This window comes from Pantherophis guttatus, chromosome 14 (genome assembly GCF_059756535.1).
Source record: "Pantherophis guttatus breed Tessera chromosome 14, ASM5975653v1, whole genome shotgun sequence".
NCBI classification, from domain to species: Eukaryota; Metazoa; Chordata; class Lepidosauria; order Squamata; family Colubridae; genus Pantherophis; species Pantherophis guttatus.
This window is the reverse complement of record NC_142076.1, coordinates 14,516,599-14,532,892: the sequence shown is the minus strand read 5'-3', so window position 1 is coordinate 14,532,892 and position 16,294 is coordinate 14,516,599. Positions and strand designations below refer to the sequence as shown.

At 45.7% G+C, this 16,294-nt stretch overlaps 1 long non-coding RNA gene across 1 annotated transcript; it reads right to left on the bottom strand.

Annotated features, from left to right (window-relative positions):
• Window positions 1-6,250: 6,250 nt before the first annotated feature.
• LOC148112106 (uncharacterized) lies at window positions 6,251-15,481 on the bottom strand. The gene is made up of 2 exons (XR_015729856.1): window positions 15,291-15,481; window positions 6,251-7,209 (listed from the first exon to the last, which is right to left on the bottom strand). It is a non-coding gene; the product is annotated as an uncharacterized LOC148112106 (long non-coding RNA).
• Window positions 15,482-16,294: the final 813 nt, after the last annotated feature.

The window sequence follows — 16,294 nt, the reverse complement described above, 5'->3', positions numbered from 1 at the left end:
CGTATATTCGCCTTCATTTTATTTTCATTCTGGTGTACCAGGTATGGGTTTCCTTTGTTCGCAGGAAGCAAAATCCTCTCGCCTCAGCAATGCTTGGCTTCAAACTTCCAAGATCAGACACACACACAACCATTTGTTAGACAGGAGCTGTGATGAGTGTGGCAAAGAGGCAAAGTGTTTAAGAGTATATATCACTCGTGGGCGGAGATACGATTTTCTGCTTGTTTGCTTCCCGGGATTTTTGGTGGGAGTTTGAAGTTTTTATTTATGTTCTTTTACACCGTTCAGCATATTTGAGGGCAAACACATTTTTTGTGTGTCTGTGTGTCTCTCCGATGGGAAACGGCAAAACTGATTCTCAAGCCAGGAGAATTGAGAAGAAATACTGGAGCCACTCAAAAACAGAAAGAGAGTCAAGGTTGACTGGCTCTGTTATAAATATCCCCATCAATGCTAGGACTGGATTTTAATTTATTTTATAGCCATGTATGTGAGATCAGCACATTGTCAACTGAGGAAAACACACGGAATGTACACAGGACATTTATATCCCATGGCATATGGCAAATGGGATAAAGAGCATATGAAATTGAATAAATTACATCAAAATGGGATACTGGTGGTTTTATTGTCAAACCTTCTCATAAAGCAGCTGCTCCTCTTCGAAGTCACATGACCGCCCACAACGTCCCCATTTGCCATCTGATCTGCACACAGCCCTGAGCTTTCCATTGTGTAGCCCATTTCAATGTTTGTCTACTCGTATTCTCTGACACGGTCTTTCTAGAGCTTGGTTGTTTCCTTGCAAATGTTTCATTACCCCCAACTAGTCATCAGTGCTAGAAGGGAGTGGGATATTGGAGGGGGGGAGGGGGAGGAGGAGGAGGAGGAGGAGGAGGAGGAGGAGGAGGAGAAATGTGGGGTCCTTGAAATTGGTTATTTTCTTGCAGATGTTTCATTACCCCCAACTAGTCATCAGTGCTAGAAGGGAGGGGGATATTGGAGGGGGAGGGGGAGGAGGAGGAGGAGGAGGAGGAGGAGGAGGAGGAGGAGGAGGAGGAGGAGGAGGAGAAATGTGGGGTCCTTGAAATTGGTTATTTTCTTGCAAATGTTTCATTACCCCCCAACTAGTCATCAGTGCTAGAAGGGAGTGGGATATTGGAGGGGGAGGAGGAGGAGGAGGAGGAGGAGGAGGAGGAGGAGGAGGAGGAGGAGGAGGAGGAGGAGGAGGAGGAGGAGGAGGAGGAGGAGAAATGTGGGGTCCTTGAAATTGGTTATTTTCTTGCAGATGTTTCATTACCCCCAACTAGTCATCAGTGCTAGAAGGGAGTGGGATATTGGAGGGGGAGGAGGAGGAGGAGGAGGAGGAGTCCTTCCTTCCTTCCTTCCTTCCTTCCTTCCTTCCTTCCTTCCTTCCTTCCTTCTTTCTTTCCTTCCTTTCCTTCCATGGTGCACAGTGGTTAGAATGCAGTATTGCAGGCTACTTCAGCTGACTGCTAGCTGCAGTTCAGCAGTTCAAATCTCACCAGCTCAAGGTTGACTCAGCCTTCCATCCTTCCGAGGTGGGTAAAATGAGGACCCAGATTGTTGGGGGCAAGAGGCTGACTCTGTAAACCACTTAGAGAGGGCTGTAAAAGCACTATGAAGCGGTATATAAGTGCTCTTGCTCTTGCTCTTTTCTTTTCTTTTCCTTCCTTCCTTCCTTCCTTCCTTTCTTCCCTCCTTCCTTCCTTCTTTCCTTCCTTCCATGGTGCGCAGTGGTTAGAATGCAGTATTGCAAGCTAATTCTACCGACTGCCAGCAGTTCGATCCTGACCGGCTCAAGGTTGACTCAGCCTTCCATCCTTCCGAGGTGGGTAAAATGAGGACCCAGATGGTTGGGGGAAATAGGCTGATTCTGTAAACCGCTTAGAGAGGGCTGTAAAAGCACTATGAAGCGGTATATAAGTCTACGTGCTATTGCTATTGCTAGTATTATATTCCTTTATTAAGCAAATACCAAGCATCAGATTTGGCGGGGTGGAGAAACTCCCCCACCCCCTCAATTGTAAAAAGAAAAACAGGACGTACTATTCCAATGGCTCTTCTACAATAAGTGGCACTTCATTTTTCGTTTTTTTCAAACAGCTCAAGCACTTCATTTCAAGCAACGGCTGGATTATTAAAAGGTAGTTTGAGGAGAAGGATCTGTTTACGTTCACCCTTGCCATGTGCCGTAAACCCGCGACCCACCGCCACGATTCTATATTTATAGCAATCGTCTCTATGAATATTCATGGCTGTCCGTTTTCTCGAAGCGTTTCACGATTCAGCACACCCATCCAACACGTGAAAGGTTTGCATCTCATCTATATTTTAGCATGGACAAATAGCATCGCCTCTGAATTTTAAGCCTCGATCCAAACATTAAAAAAAAAAAAAAGAGGGGGGGGAGTGGTGGGAAAGAAGAGGTTTTGGATGGAAGCTCAAACGTCGTTCCAGATCGTTGGCGTGGAATTCAAAGTCGCTCATAAAGCCAACCTCTCTTTTTTTTTTTTAAATGTAGTTTATTTCGTTTAAGCCTTGAGAGATGGAAGCCCTCTTTTCAGCAGAGAGCGGTTTGAAAATTTATTTGTTTATCCAAAGAAGGAATCGAGAAGAGATTTTTGCCCAGGGAAACCAGAAGTGATAATAGATAATTCAGTTCATAAGGCATCCAAAGCATTCCGAGAAGAAATAAAAGGAACAAAGAGAAGAGGATGATGATGATGGGTGATGATGATGATGATGATGATGATGAATGTTTCCTAGGAACAATTTCATCAGCAGTGGAAGGAGCTAAGGAGCAGTGTTTAGAATGCAATATTGCAGGCAGTGGTGAAATTTAATTTTTTTTTTACTACCGAAGTGGCTGTGGCTTGGTGGGCATGGCTTGGTGGGCGTGGCAAGGGAAGGATACTGCAAAATCCCTATTTCCTCCCCACTCCTGGGGGAAGGATATTGCAAAATCTCCATTCCCACCCCACTCTGGGGCCAGCCAGAGATGGCATTTGCCGGTTCTCAGAACTACTCAAAATTTCCGCTACCGGTTCTCCAGAACTTGTCAGAACCTGCTGAATAACACCCCTGATTGCAGGCGACTTCTGCTGACTGCCGGCTGCCAGCAGTTTGGCAGTTCGATCCTGACCGACTCAAGGTTGGACTCAGCCTTCCATCTTTCCAAGGTGGGTAAAACGAGGAGCCATATTGTTGGGGGCAAGAGGCTGACTCTGTAAACCGCTTAGAAAGGGCTGTAAAGCACTGTGAAACAATATATAAGTCTAAGTGCTCTTGCTATATTCCTTCCTTCCTTCCTTCCTTCCTTCCTTCCTTCCTTCCTTCCTTCCTTCCTTCCTTCCTTCCTTCCTTCCATGGTGCGCAGTGGTTAGAATGCAGTATTGCAGGCTATCTCTGCCGACTGCCAGCAGTTCAATCCTGACGGGCTCCAGGTTGACTCAGCTCTTCCATCCTTCTGAGGTGGGTAAAATGAGGACCCAGATTGTTGGGGGCAAGAGGCTGACTCTGTAAACCATTTAGAAAGGGCTGTAAAGCACTGTGAAGTGGCATATAAGGTTAGATTCTAGCTTAGATCTCTCCTTGATTAGTGTTCATCCATTGTCCATCCTGCCCTCCGGTGCTTTGGAGAATAGATTGATCCACCTTCGTCCTTGTGTCAGCACCTTAGATACTGCAACACTGCTGTCATTTCTCCCTCCCCCCCCCCAATTTCCTAGGAAGCCCCCAAATGTCAACACTAATTGATTCCCTAAATGATGTCAGAATTAAGATGCCATTTTAAGCCCGGCCAATTGACAACTGAATGCAAATTAAGTCACAGTGGTGGGATGGCAATTACTATTTTTCAGAAGCGCAGAGAAAGCAGGTAAAAGATGAGAAGAGCGGATGAAACTCAAGGCGGATAAAATCATTTCACATGTCCGCGCTTCCTTCATTTCTTACCCGTCGATTGGTATTTCAGCTCTCAGGGTTGGGCTGCAAAAAACCCCCCAAATCTACATTGTTAAACCTTTGCCCCGATTCAAGTCCGCCAACCATTATTTAGGAAGACGTCTCACCAGTGGTGGGATTCAATCCACTGAACTGGTTCGCCCAGAATATGAGTGCGCACGCATGCGCATGTGCACACGGCTTCCACACATGTGAGGCTTCCGCCACACAATGAGGGTTGGCCGAGCAGCCTTTCGGAGCCTGTTCCACTCCATCTCTGATCTCCGGGGCAGCGACTGCTTCTCTCCGCTGCTGCTCTTGCTGGGAGAGAGAGCGTCTCTTGTGCAATTTAGCAGCTGTGAACCTCCGCTTTCCTTTAAGTCCCATCCGGAAAGCGTGCAGCACAGAGAAACAGCAGCCATGTTGAATGCTGCTTCTCTGTACTGCGCGTTTTCCAGATGGGATTTAGAGGAAAGCGGAGGCTCACAGCTGCTAAATTGCACAAGAGATGCTCTCTCCCCCAGCAAGAGCAGCAGCGGAGAGAAGCAGCTGCTGATCAGGAGACCACATGGAGCGTCTCTGCGAGCGAGCGAGCCTCGGCAAGGGACAGCTGCAAGAGCTCTGTTGCAGCTCTTTAGGTAAGAAGAACCCGGATGTAGTTTGAGGCCAGAGGGGGGGGTGGCGAGCGGGCGGCAGCTCCGGGGCAAGGCTGGAGCCAGAGAATGCCGTGTCCCTAGGCCCCTACCCGAGATGAAGGGCGAGCAGGCGACATGCATACCTTTGATGAGAAGAACAGGTGAGGCGTGGAGGCGAGGCACGGAGATTAGCTGGATCGCATGGCGAAGGGAAGATAATATATATGCTAGCCGGTCGTCAATTTTACCAGTTGTCTGAACTGTGTGAAATCATAACAACCGGTTCACCCGAACCGGTTGTAACCGGATGAATCCCACCCCTGCTTCTCACCTCAAAATAAAAGCGATCTCAGAAATAGGGTGTATTTGTCTCTCTAGGTCTTTTTTGTTTGTTTGTTTCCGACTTGCGGATATTCCAAACCCACAGCTTCTTGGACTGCAAAACAAAACATTAATTTGTTTACAAATAAGATAAATCATAACAAGGAAAGCAAAGAAATCGGAGCCTGTTCTGCTGGAGGATAATTAACGGGGATTTCATTCAGACAAGCTTTGGAGAAACAATGAAATCTGCACAGCCTGGATTAAAAGCAATTACGAGGCAAATGCGTTTTGCTGGTGATCGAGCTAATTAATCCACACCCTTAACTCAAATTGGTTGACTTTTTAATTACCAGATAATCTCACCCATAAGGCAAGTGTTTCTTATTCAGTCTCGTCTTTGACAGGCTTGTCTGTTTAGAGCAAAAATAAGAGACCGGATGCCCTCCAGATGTTTAGACCACAGCTCCCATAGGCCTTTGATTATCAGCTTTGATTTGAACTACAGGCCAAAATATCTAGAAGGCTCTTTAGGTCTTATAAGGGGATTCAGTTGTAATTCTGTGTCATGGATAAGCCACTGAAAAAAAATGTTGCGCAGGCAATCTCCCAGCTTGAAGAGAAAGTCTGGGCCACTCACAATAAATGGAATGAGAGCATGAGAAGAGACCTCGAGGTCTTCTAATCTATCTGTACTAATTCAGGAATCTTCAGACCACCCCACTCAAATGTTACCCAACCTTGGCTTGAAAGAGAAAGTCCTTGGTACTTACAATCATGGAATGGGAGCATTACAAAAGATCTTGGAAGTCTTCTAGTCTGGAGAACCGGTACCGGAAATTTTGAGTACTTTGGAGAACCGGCAAAAACCACCTCTGGCTGGCCCCGCCCCCATCTATTCTCTTCCTCCCAAGTCCCAGTTTATCGGGAGGAAATGCGGATTTTGCAGTAACCTTCCCCTGGATTGGGGAGGGAATGGAGATTTTACAGTATCCTTCCTCTGCCACGCTCACCAAGCCACGCCCACCAAACTATGCCACGCCCACCAAGCCACGCCCACAGAACAGGTAGTAAAAAAATTTGAAACCCACCACTGAATAGCATGTAACCAATTCCTCATTTCTTCTCTTTCCAAGATTCAGTACCGAAAGGTTCAGTATTTAACACGTACACCTTAAATTACGAATCTCTCAAAACTGATACCCTTCCTGAGAGCGGAGATGTGTCACTGCCATCTCCACGACCAGCAGAGATCATAAATCAATGTAATGTTTTTCCTCCCCCAGCAGACAGCCAAGATCATAAGCCAATACGTACATTGGACAGAGTGGGGTTATTTATTTATTTTTTTGCAACACAACAATGGCATAAATTGATCTGATTCAGCCAAAATCCCCAGTAGTGTCAAAACCAAGCCAGGATTAATAGCCAAAGATTTGGGGACAGCAACAAACTTAGCTAGAGGAATTTATCTCTGTTGAAGTTCTTCCATTTCGAAGACAAACGCTCGGCTTTCAAAATTGGATGGTCTCACTTCTCTACAGCCAACTTAAAGCTTTTAATATTTCCCCCGTGTGATGTTTTGTTGACTTGCCAGTACAGTTGGCTGGATGCATCTACCCGTTTCCACAGCCAATAAAATTTAAACAAAAAATATAACACAGCAGGGTTAATAATTCATTGCTCTGTTCCTTCAAAAATAAATAAATAAATAAAAACCTCACTTTGCCAAGATGCAATCTGGAATGGAGTGGTACCCTATGGGAACAGGAAATGGAAGAAGCTGCCCAAGGAAGGCCCTCAGTTGCAAAATGATGGATCAGGATTTGCTGCGCTCTGTCGTTCAGTCCCTGATCATCTCACGGTTGGGCTATTGTATTGCGCTCTACATGGGGCGACCCTTGAAGAGCATCCAGAATCTACAGCTAGTGCAGAGTGTGGCAGTATGGGCAATTTGAGGAGGGGGGCAAGATTAGCCCCTGTAACACCACTACTCCGTGAGCTGCGCTGGCTACCGGTCTGCTTCCGGGTTCAATTCAAAGTGTTGGTGATCATCTTTAAAGTCCTTCATGACACGGGTCCCAGCTACTTGAAGGAGCATCTTATCCCAATGGCATTGGCCTGTCCCACTCATGCCAGCAGAAGAAGCATGGCTGGCAGGGTCCAGGAGGAAGGTTTTCTCTGTTGTTGCTCCTGCCCTCTGGAACATCTTGCCTTCCAATGTGAACTTGGCTCCAACTTTCCCAGCCTTTCATAAGGATCTCAAGTGCTGGCTCCACCAGTTGGCCTGAGGTCCCAACGAGGGAAAAGCAGAGTGAAGGTGGTTGATCGTGCAACAAAATTTCCCACCTCCCTCTTATTCCACGCCCGTCCTCCCCACATGTCCTTAGATTTTAATGTTTGGTTTTAATTTATGTATAGTATGTGCATGTATAGATTCATTTTTTGTGACTGTAAGCTGCCCAGAGTTACCCTGTCGTAAGATGGGCAGGCAGTAAATCTTTAGATAGATATAGATAGATAGATAGATAGATAGATAGATAGATAGATAGATAGATAGATAGATAGATAGATAGATAGATAGATACTCTGTTTCCCCAAAAATAAGACCCAACCGGAAAATAACCTGTCGTAAGATGGGCAGGCAGTAAATCTTTAGATAGATAGATAGATAGATAGATAGATAGATAGATAGATAGATAGATAGATAGATAGATAGATAGATAGATAGATAGATACCCTGTTTCCCCAAAAATAAGACCCAACCGGAAAATAAGTCCTAGCATGATTTTTCAGGATGCTTGTAATATAAGCCCTACCCCCAAAATAAGCCCCAGTTAAGATTGTCAGCCAGATGGGTGCATTTAGTACTGTATTTCCCACAAAATAAGACCTAACCAGAAAATAAGCCCTAATGCGTCTTTTGGAGCAAAAATTATTTTCGGGGAAACACAGTGGATGGATGGATGGATGGATGGATGGATGGATGGATGGATGGATGGGTGGATGGATGGATGGATGGCAGTGGTGAAATGCAGCCAGATCTAAACGGATTGCGTGATCCGGTAGCGCCAGCGGTGGGAGGCTCTGCCCACCTACCCGGACATCATCACGCCCCCGTGTTTTGATCCTCTGCGCATGCACCAAAGGCTCTGTGCATGTGTGGAGGAGGCATGTACAAGCATAGTATGCACATCATGCGCTTACATTTGTGAGCCCGTAGGGAAAGGTAAGTGAATTTCACCCTGGATGGATGGACAGACAGACGGACAGACAGATATACATGAAGATAGATGATAGATAGATAGATGATAGATAGATAGATAGATAGATAGATAGATAGATAGATAGATAGATAGATAGAGATGATTGATAGATAGACAGACATGAAGATAGATGATAGAGACAGATAAATAGATAGATAGAGATAGATAGATGGTAGATAAATAGATAGATAGATAGATAGATAGATAGATAGATAGATAGATAGATAGATAGATAGATAGATAAAGGAGGGAGGGAGGGAAGGAAGAAGGAAGGAAGGAAGGAGGGAGGGAGGGAGGGAAGGAAGGAAGGAAGGAAGAAAGAAAAAGAAAGAAAGAAAGAAAGAAAGAAAGAAAGAAAGAAAGAAAGAAAGAAAGAAAGAAAGAAAGAAAGAAAGAGGACTTCCTGTATTCCCTGTACTTTTAGCAAGCCATCCAATTCAGGTTTCACAGTTATTTCAGCTTTCAGCACAATGTCTGCCACCAACCCCCCACTCCAAACTGACTGCTAGGGTCGCCCCGTATATGCTTATTTTCGACTCCGGATGAATCATTTATTAACGCTCTGCCAACCAACTCGCATTTTTAGTATCACCCAGAGAGTCCAACTCGATCCCTGTAACTAAATGAAGAAAGGATAGAATCCGAAATGGCAGGCTTAACTAAAATTAGCACCCTAATTATATTTTATCTCGGCGTACATCCAATCAAAATCAATAGCGAGTGGCACATTTACGGCTAGGACATTTAATGCGAGGTAGTAATCTCTCCCTTTTGCAAATAATAATATTTATTTATTTATTACCTCCAGGAGTTATTAATGAGGGAACCGCGAGATACCCCCTCCCCCATTCTGAACAGTTTTCACTGTTTTGATGCTCATGCAATAAGTGAACATAAACCAAGTCTCGTTATAGTGGAAGTTCTATAGTGACTGGTAGACCAGCCGAAGATGAGATATAGATTGTGTTCAGTGGTGGAATTCAGCCGGTTCTATCCGGTTCGGGCGAATTGGTAGCGGCAGCTGCGGGAGGCTCTGCCCACCAGGCGGGATGTCATCACGTCCCATTTTTGACCCTCCGTGCATGCGCGGAAGGCTCATGTGCATGCGCTCACATTTGCGAACCGGTAGCGAAGGTAAGTGAATTCCACTCCTGATCGTGTTCCTGTTGTGACCCAGGCCCAAGTAAGTAGTAGGAAAATCAGTCCGTGAAAAAACAAACACACTTTATTCGAACAGCTGAGAATGACTTCATTCCCAGCGTCGTTCACTTAAATTAAAGCAAGTTCCTCCCAACACAAATTCCTCAGTCCTATCGCAAACCTTGGTCCAATTAGGCAAACTGCCAAAGGCCTTTCTTGGCAAAAGTTCAGAAGTCACAGATACAAAAATAAATACGTAGACTAAGAAGACGACAAAGCTACCAACGTTGTTTTCCGGCAAAGCCCAAACGCCATTGCTGGTCTGTTTTAAGCCTTATGGGAGGGGCCAATCATCTCTTGGCCCTACTCCTGAGTTGTCCTCTTTGCTTGAGCTGCTCTTGCCTTCTAGCAGCTCTTCTCATACGTGCACTAGGAACAGGGTCCTCCTGTTCCTCTGCCTCTCTACTGTCCGCCTTTGGAGGCTCCGAAGTCCACAGCTCACACCCCGATGGCCCTGGCCCCATCACTGCCTCTGATGCAGAGCCCTCATCCAGGCCTTCCCCAGCCTCCAGGATTGGCCCATGTTTTTCCTCAGCCTCATCGCTGTCCGACTCCGCTGCCAGCTTCACAGGCTGCTGGCGGACCACAACACTTCCACCTGGCAGCCAGACAGCACAACTTTACACATGCAATTGTCAAATGTACTCTTGTGGGGAGGAATCTCTAGGAGGATCCGAAAAACATGACCTGTGTAAAAAGGGGCGGGGCTCAGATGGTGCACCCATGGCCACCATCTTTATTTTTTTATGTCCTTCCCTTGTGGACACTTCTGGGATGACCTGTGATAGCATCCTAGTCCAGGGTTGGTGAACCTTTTCGGCACCAACTGCCGAAACGGGAGCACGCGCATACGAGTCAGAAGGCAGAAGTCCAGGTGGCCGGTGTGCATGTGCATGTCAGAAACCAGGAGATCATCTTCCCGATGCACGCAGGCACACTTTGCCATCACGTGTCAGGAGCGGGGGTCGTGCGCGCATGTGCCAACACCCATAATTCTATGCACCTGCACCCGCGCATGCACATGCGACCCTGCCCGCTCCCCCCGCTCCTGGCACGCAGTGGCATGGTAGGCCTCTTTTTTGCTGTCCCCAGCCTCCAGAGCCTTTCTAGGAGTCTGGGGAGGGCAAAAATGGCCTTCCCTACCACCCCCGAAGGCCCTCTGGAGGCCAGAAACAGCCCATTTGTCAATTTCCGGTGGGACTGTCAGACCTCCAAGGTTCCTTCCAACTCTATTGTTGGAATGTTCTAATCGGATAAAGTCAACAAAATTCAAGAGGGGTTGCACTTAGATCTTTTGTGGGAACATAACGATTCTAAGCTGATGACTCGTTTAACTCCACCTGCAGGCTCTGCCTGTTCTTCTATAGAGAACCGTTTGCCTGAAATGGTATAGAGTCTATTTGAGAAAGGGGTTGGACTAGAAGACCTCCAAGGTTCCTTCCAACCCTATTATTCTATGTTCCGTGTTCTAATTAGAGAGACTGTATTTTGTATCGGAGCAAAAACTTTGAATGGCTTTTTTTTTATTATTATTATTATTACCGATACAGCTCATCAGCGATTTGCAAGCTGGACAGGAACCAGAACACTTCATTAGCAAGCAGAACTGATAAGGCTCCTAAAGATCAATTTATAACGGCTGGTTGCATTTTTGAGTCACTCCGGTTTGAGGACCATCATCAAGAGCAGATCGTTAAAATCGGTCCTGACAGTCGAACCAATGACCGGATCCATTTTCCCGATCTGAAAGAAAAGGCAGGAAGACCGATAGATTTAACGATTTTTCATCCCACGCGAGCTTCATCTGCTGCCCTCAACTTTTTATGTCCTTTGCTGTAATCCTCTGGTGAGCCAGCCAGTGCCATCAAACCACAGTGATTTAATTTGTATTCCGTTGTAAATTGGCCATGTGTAAAATGGCAGCTTAATTCTGACATAATTGAATGAGTCAATTAGTACTGACATCTGGGAATCTTGGTTTGGGAAATTCAGGGGTAAAAAGAGGGAAAACAAATACAAGTCGTCCTGGACTTACAACGGTTCATTTAGCGACCATTCGAAGTTACGATGCCACTGAAAAAAGGGACTCGCAGCTGCTTTTCACACTTTTGACTGCCGCAGCATCCCAATGTGACGTGATTAAAATTCAGGCGCTTGGCCACTGACTCATATTTATGACGGTCGCAGTGACCCGGGGGCGACCTTCTGACAATCAAAGTCAATGGGAAAGCCTGATTCACTTAACAACTGTGTTACTCATTTAACAACCCCAGTGATTCACGTGGCAAGAAAAGCCGTAGAATGGGGCAAAACCCACTTAACAAATTTCTCACTTAGCGACATAAATCTGGGGCTCAATTATGGTTGTGAGTGGAGGATTGATTGCCTGTACTTTATCTTATTACAATTTTCATTTTCGAAAGCCGTTCGCCCGAATGCCTGTTAAAAAACACAATATGTTTCATGTTCATCAACGATGATGAAATCTGCCCGAGAAGCTGGAATTTTGCTGAAAACCGGACATTGCAGAGGTGGGTTTCAGCAGGTTCTGACCAGTTCTGGAGAACCGGTAGCGGAAATTTTGAATAGTTCGGAGAACCGGTAGTAAAAATGCTGACTGGCCCCGCCTGATTGGGAAGACATGGGGATTTTGCAGTAACTTTCCCCTGGAGTGGGGTGGGAATGGAGATTTTACAGTATCCTTCCCCTGTCATGCCTACCAAGCCACGCCCACCAAGCCACACCCACAGAACCGGTAGTAAAAAAAATTTGAAACCCACCACTGGGACATTGCCTTTAAAATTTCCATTTCTTGGTGAGAAAAACAGCTCCATTCTTTTTTTTTTTTTTGGCTCCACAGGAGAAGACACAGCCAAATCGAAAGAAGATTTACAAATTCAGAGAATGTCCCAGGTGTTACTCAGTGCCTACATATCTGACCCACGGAAAGCTCTCCGTTCCATAATTCATCTTTCAGCCTCCAGGAAAATCATTCAAGATTGGAATTTTGCATCTTGGGGACAGACCCTCAGAGAACTATCAATTTATTTATTTATTTATTTCATTTGCAGAAAGCACACCTGGTATTAAATCTAGTCTCGGTGGCATGGCATCGGGATAGACTGTAGATTTTATTTTTTTTTACACAAACAGAGTTAGAAGGGACCTTGAAGGTCTTTTACTCCATGTTTGTTGTTGTTAGTTCCGAAGTCGTGTCCGACCCATCGGGACCCCATGGACAATGTTCCTCCAGGCCTTCCTGTCCTCTACCATCCTCTGGAGTCCATTTAAGCTCACGCCGATGGCTTCGGTGACTCCATCCAGCCACCTCGTTCTCTGCCGTCCCCTTCTTCTTTTGCCCTCCATCGTTCCCAGCATTAGGCTCTTCTCCAGGGAGTCCTTCCTTCTCATTAGGTGTCCAAAGGATTTGAGTTTCATCTTCAGGATCTGGCCTCCTAAAGAGCAGTCAGGGTTGATCTCCTCTAGGACCGACCGGTTGGATCGCCTTGCAGTCCAAGGGACTCGCAGGAGTCTTCTCCAGCACCAGAGTTCAAAGGCCTCCATTCTTTGGCGCTCAGCCTTCCTTATGGTCCAACTTTCACAGCCATACATTGCAAGTGGGAAAACCATCGCCTTGACTATATGCACTTTTGTTGGCAGGGTGATGTCTCTGCTTTTTAGTATGCTATCTAGATTTGCTATAGCTTTCCTCCCCAGGAGCAAGCCTCTTTTAATTTCTTGACTGCAGTCCCCATCTGCGGTGATCTTGGAGCCCAGGAAAATGTTAAAAAAATGTTTTTTTAAAAAAATCCAAACTCCAATGGTTCCAAGCACCAGTCCATCTCTTTCACAATATATGTCTCTGTGGAAAGCCAGTGCTTCAAAAAAAAATTTCATTATCTCAAAACTCATATCAGAAAGCCTCTTATCAGAATGACCGTTGCAGCATCCCCATGGTCACATAATCAAAATCCAGATGCTTGACAACTGGCATGTACTTATGATGGTTGCAGTCTCCGTGGTCATGTGACCATTTTTTGCCACCTCCTGCCGAGCAAAATCAATGGAGAAGCTGCAGTACTCAATAACCAGTGATTCACTTAACTACTGAGGCAAGAGAGGTCCGTAAAATGGGGGCAAAACTCCCTAAATAATCTGCCTCTCTTAGCAACGGAAATGTTGGGCTCAATTGTGGCCATAAATCGAGGACCATCTGTTTCCTTAGGACTTTATGGTTTACTGGTTCTTCAAGTTTGCTTTTTAATCATTCTGATTTGATTGTACAAAGTCACATTTATGAGATGGGCGGCTATATAAATTTGATCAATAAACAAAGCGAGCTTTTTGCTGTGGTGAGGAAGGGAAGAGCAACAGCTCTGGCCAAGACTGTAAAATAAGCTTAGTATCATTTTGGGAGGGGGAGGGGAGATGTCTGTAGCAGAGATCAAGAACGGCTTTTGATCCCCAGAGGTTTTACAAGAGCAGCAACAAATAGGATTTCTTTCCTTTCCTCCATTAAGCTAGTAGAATCCCTGGTCTGCTGCAGTCAATAATAAATTTGTCCACTCACAGATTGGTCATCCTGGGGTTTGGAGCTGAGCCATGCGAGAGATCATCTGCTTACACACACACTGTTGTGGTCCACCCGCAGCCTGCGGAGCTGGCAGCGGAGTCGGACAGCGATGAGGCTGAGGAAGAACATGGGCCAGTCCTGGAGGCTGGGGAAGGCCCGGATGAGGGCTCTGCGTCGGAGGCAGAGATGGGGCCAGGGCCATCGGGGAGTGATGTGCGGACTCCGGAGCCTCCAGAGGCTGACAGTAGAGAGGCAGAGGAACAGGAGGAGCCTGTTCCTAGTACATGTATGAGAAGAGCTTCCAGAAGGCAGGAGCAGATAAAGCAGAAAGGACAACTTAGGAGTAAGGCCAAGAGATGTTTGGCTCCTCCCGTAAGGCTTAAAAGACCAGCAACGGCTCTTGGCCTCTTTGTCGGAAAACAACGTTGAGAGATTTGCTTCTTGTTTCACTGTATTCATTTCTTGTCGGCGTCTTCTGCTTCTGAACTTTTGCCAAGAAAAACCTTTGGCAGTTTGCCTAATTATCCCAAGGTCAGTGATAAACTGAGGAATGGTGTTTTGAAAAATTTGCTTTAATTCAGTTTGGACTACGCTGAAAATGAGTTAATTCTCAGCTGTTCTAATAAAGTCTGTTTGTTTTCGAACTGTTTGTATTTAATACTAACTACTTGGGCCTGGGTCACAACACACACACACACACACACACACACACACACACACACACACCAAATCCTGTCTTTTTTATGGCATAGGATGTCATGATCTCAGGGGGAACCTCATTCCAGAGGGCAGATGCTGCAACAAAGAAAGAACGTTTCCTAGGTCCCAAAAGGTCCCACTGTTTGATCAAAGGGTATAGGAGAGGGACTGTCAAGCAAGGAATCGATTGGAATGGAGGAGAGGAGAGGAGAGGAGAGGAGAGGAGAGGAGAGGAGAGGAGAGGGTAGAGAATAGAATAGAATAGAATAGAATAGAATAGAATAGAATAGAATAGAATAGAATAGAATAGAATGGAATGGAATGGAAGGGAAGGGAAGGGAAGGGAAGGGAAGGGAAGGGAAGGGAAGGGAAGGGAAGGGAAGGGAAGGGAAGAGAAGAGAAGAGAAGAGAAGAGAAGAGAAGAGAAGAGAAGAGAAGAGAAGAGAAGAGAAGAGAAGAGAAGAGAAGAGAAGAGAAGAGAAGCTTTATTGGCCTAGTGTGATTAGACACACAAGGAATTTGTCTCCGGTGCATAAGCTCTCAGTGCACATGCAAAACAACTAAGTAATAGTAATCATAATAACAGAGGATAATAATCATAATAATGATACCAAGAGGACAAAATCCAACCTCTATTGATTGCTGTTGAACCTTATCTAGTCTCATCCAAGTGCAAACCGTCAGTCTGAGAAGATTCCTGTGTATAGCTTGAGGAATAAACAGTTAATTGGACTCTTCAAGCGTATGTCTGGTTGTCTACAGTTGACAAGGGGGGACCTGGTACAGGTCCACTCTGATGACTCTTACTGGCTGGAAAGCACCTGCAGAAGAGGAGGTCCTTCAGATAACAAGATCTCTGTAGGAGATGACCAGGCTGAGCCTGAAGGAGGAGTCAAGCAGGTCATAGTCTTGAGTCCCTTTGTGCCCACACAACAGAGGTGGGTTTCAGCAGGTTCTGACCGGTTCTGGAGAACTGGTAGCAGAAATTTTGAGTAGTTCGGAGAACTGGTAGTAAAAATTCTGACTGGCCCCACCCCCATCTATTCTCTGCTTCCCAAGTCCCAGCTGATTGGGAGGAAATGGGGATTTTGCAGTAACCTTCCCCTGGATTGGGGAGAGAATGGAGATTTTACAGTATCCTTCCCTTGCCATGCCCACCAAGCCACACCCACCAAACCATGCCACATCCACCAAGCCACACCCACAGAACCGGTAGTAAAACAAATTTGAAACCCACCGCTGCCACACAAGATCTAATTCCAGCTCTCCTTGAATTCCATTGACTTTTATCTACCACCAATTTGCTTTGACTATTAGTAGTTCAGATTCTTGTAGAGAGCTTAAGCTAGCAATAAATCCTTATATTCATTTGAACGGCCCGGATTTCCTGTTTTCCATGCTTGACGGTCTCAGGCCACAGTTTTGCCTTACAGGCCATCAGAAGAAACATTTTGAGAAGAAACGTGCATCTTTGCTCCCTTTATTTGACCGCAAGAGCGTTTGATCTTGGCTTGGAAACAATTCCAAACCTCTCCCAAGTCATCATCTTCCAAAGATGGATCTTGTAAATATTTTGAGTAGCCTTGGAGAACAAGAAGAGAGAAACCCCAAATCGAAGAGTTTCAGGCAACTGC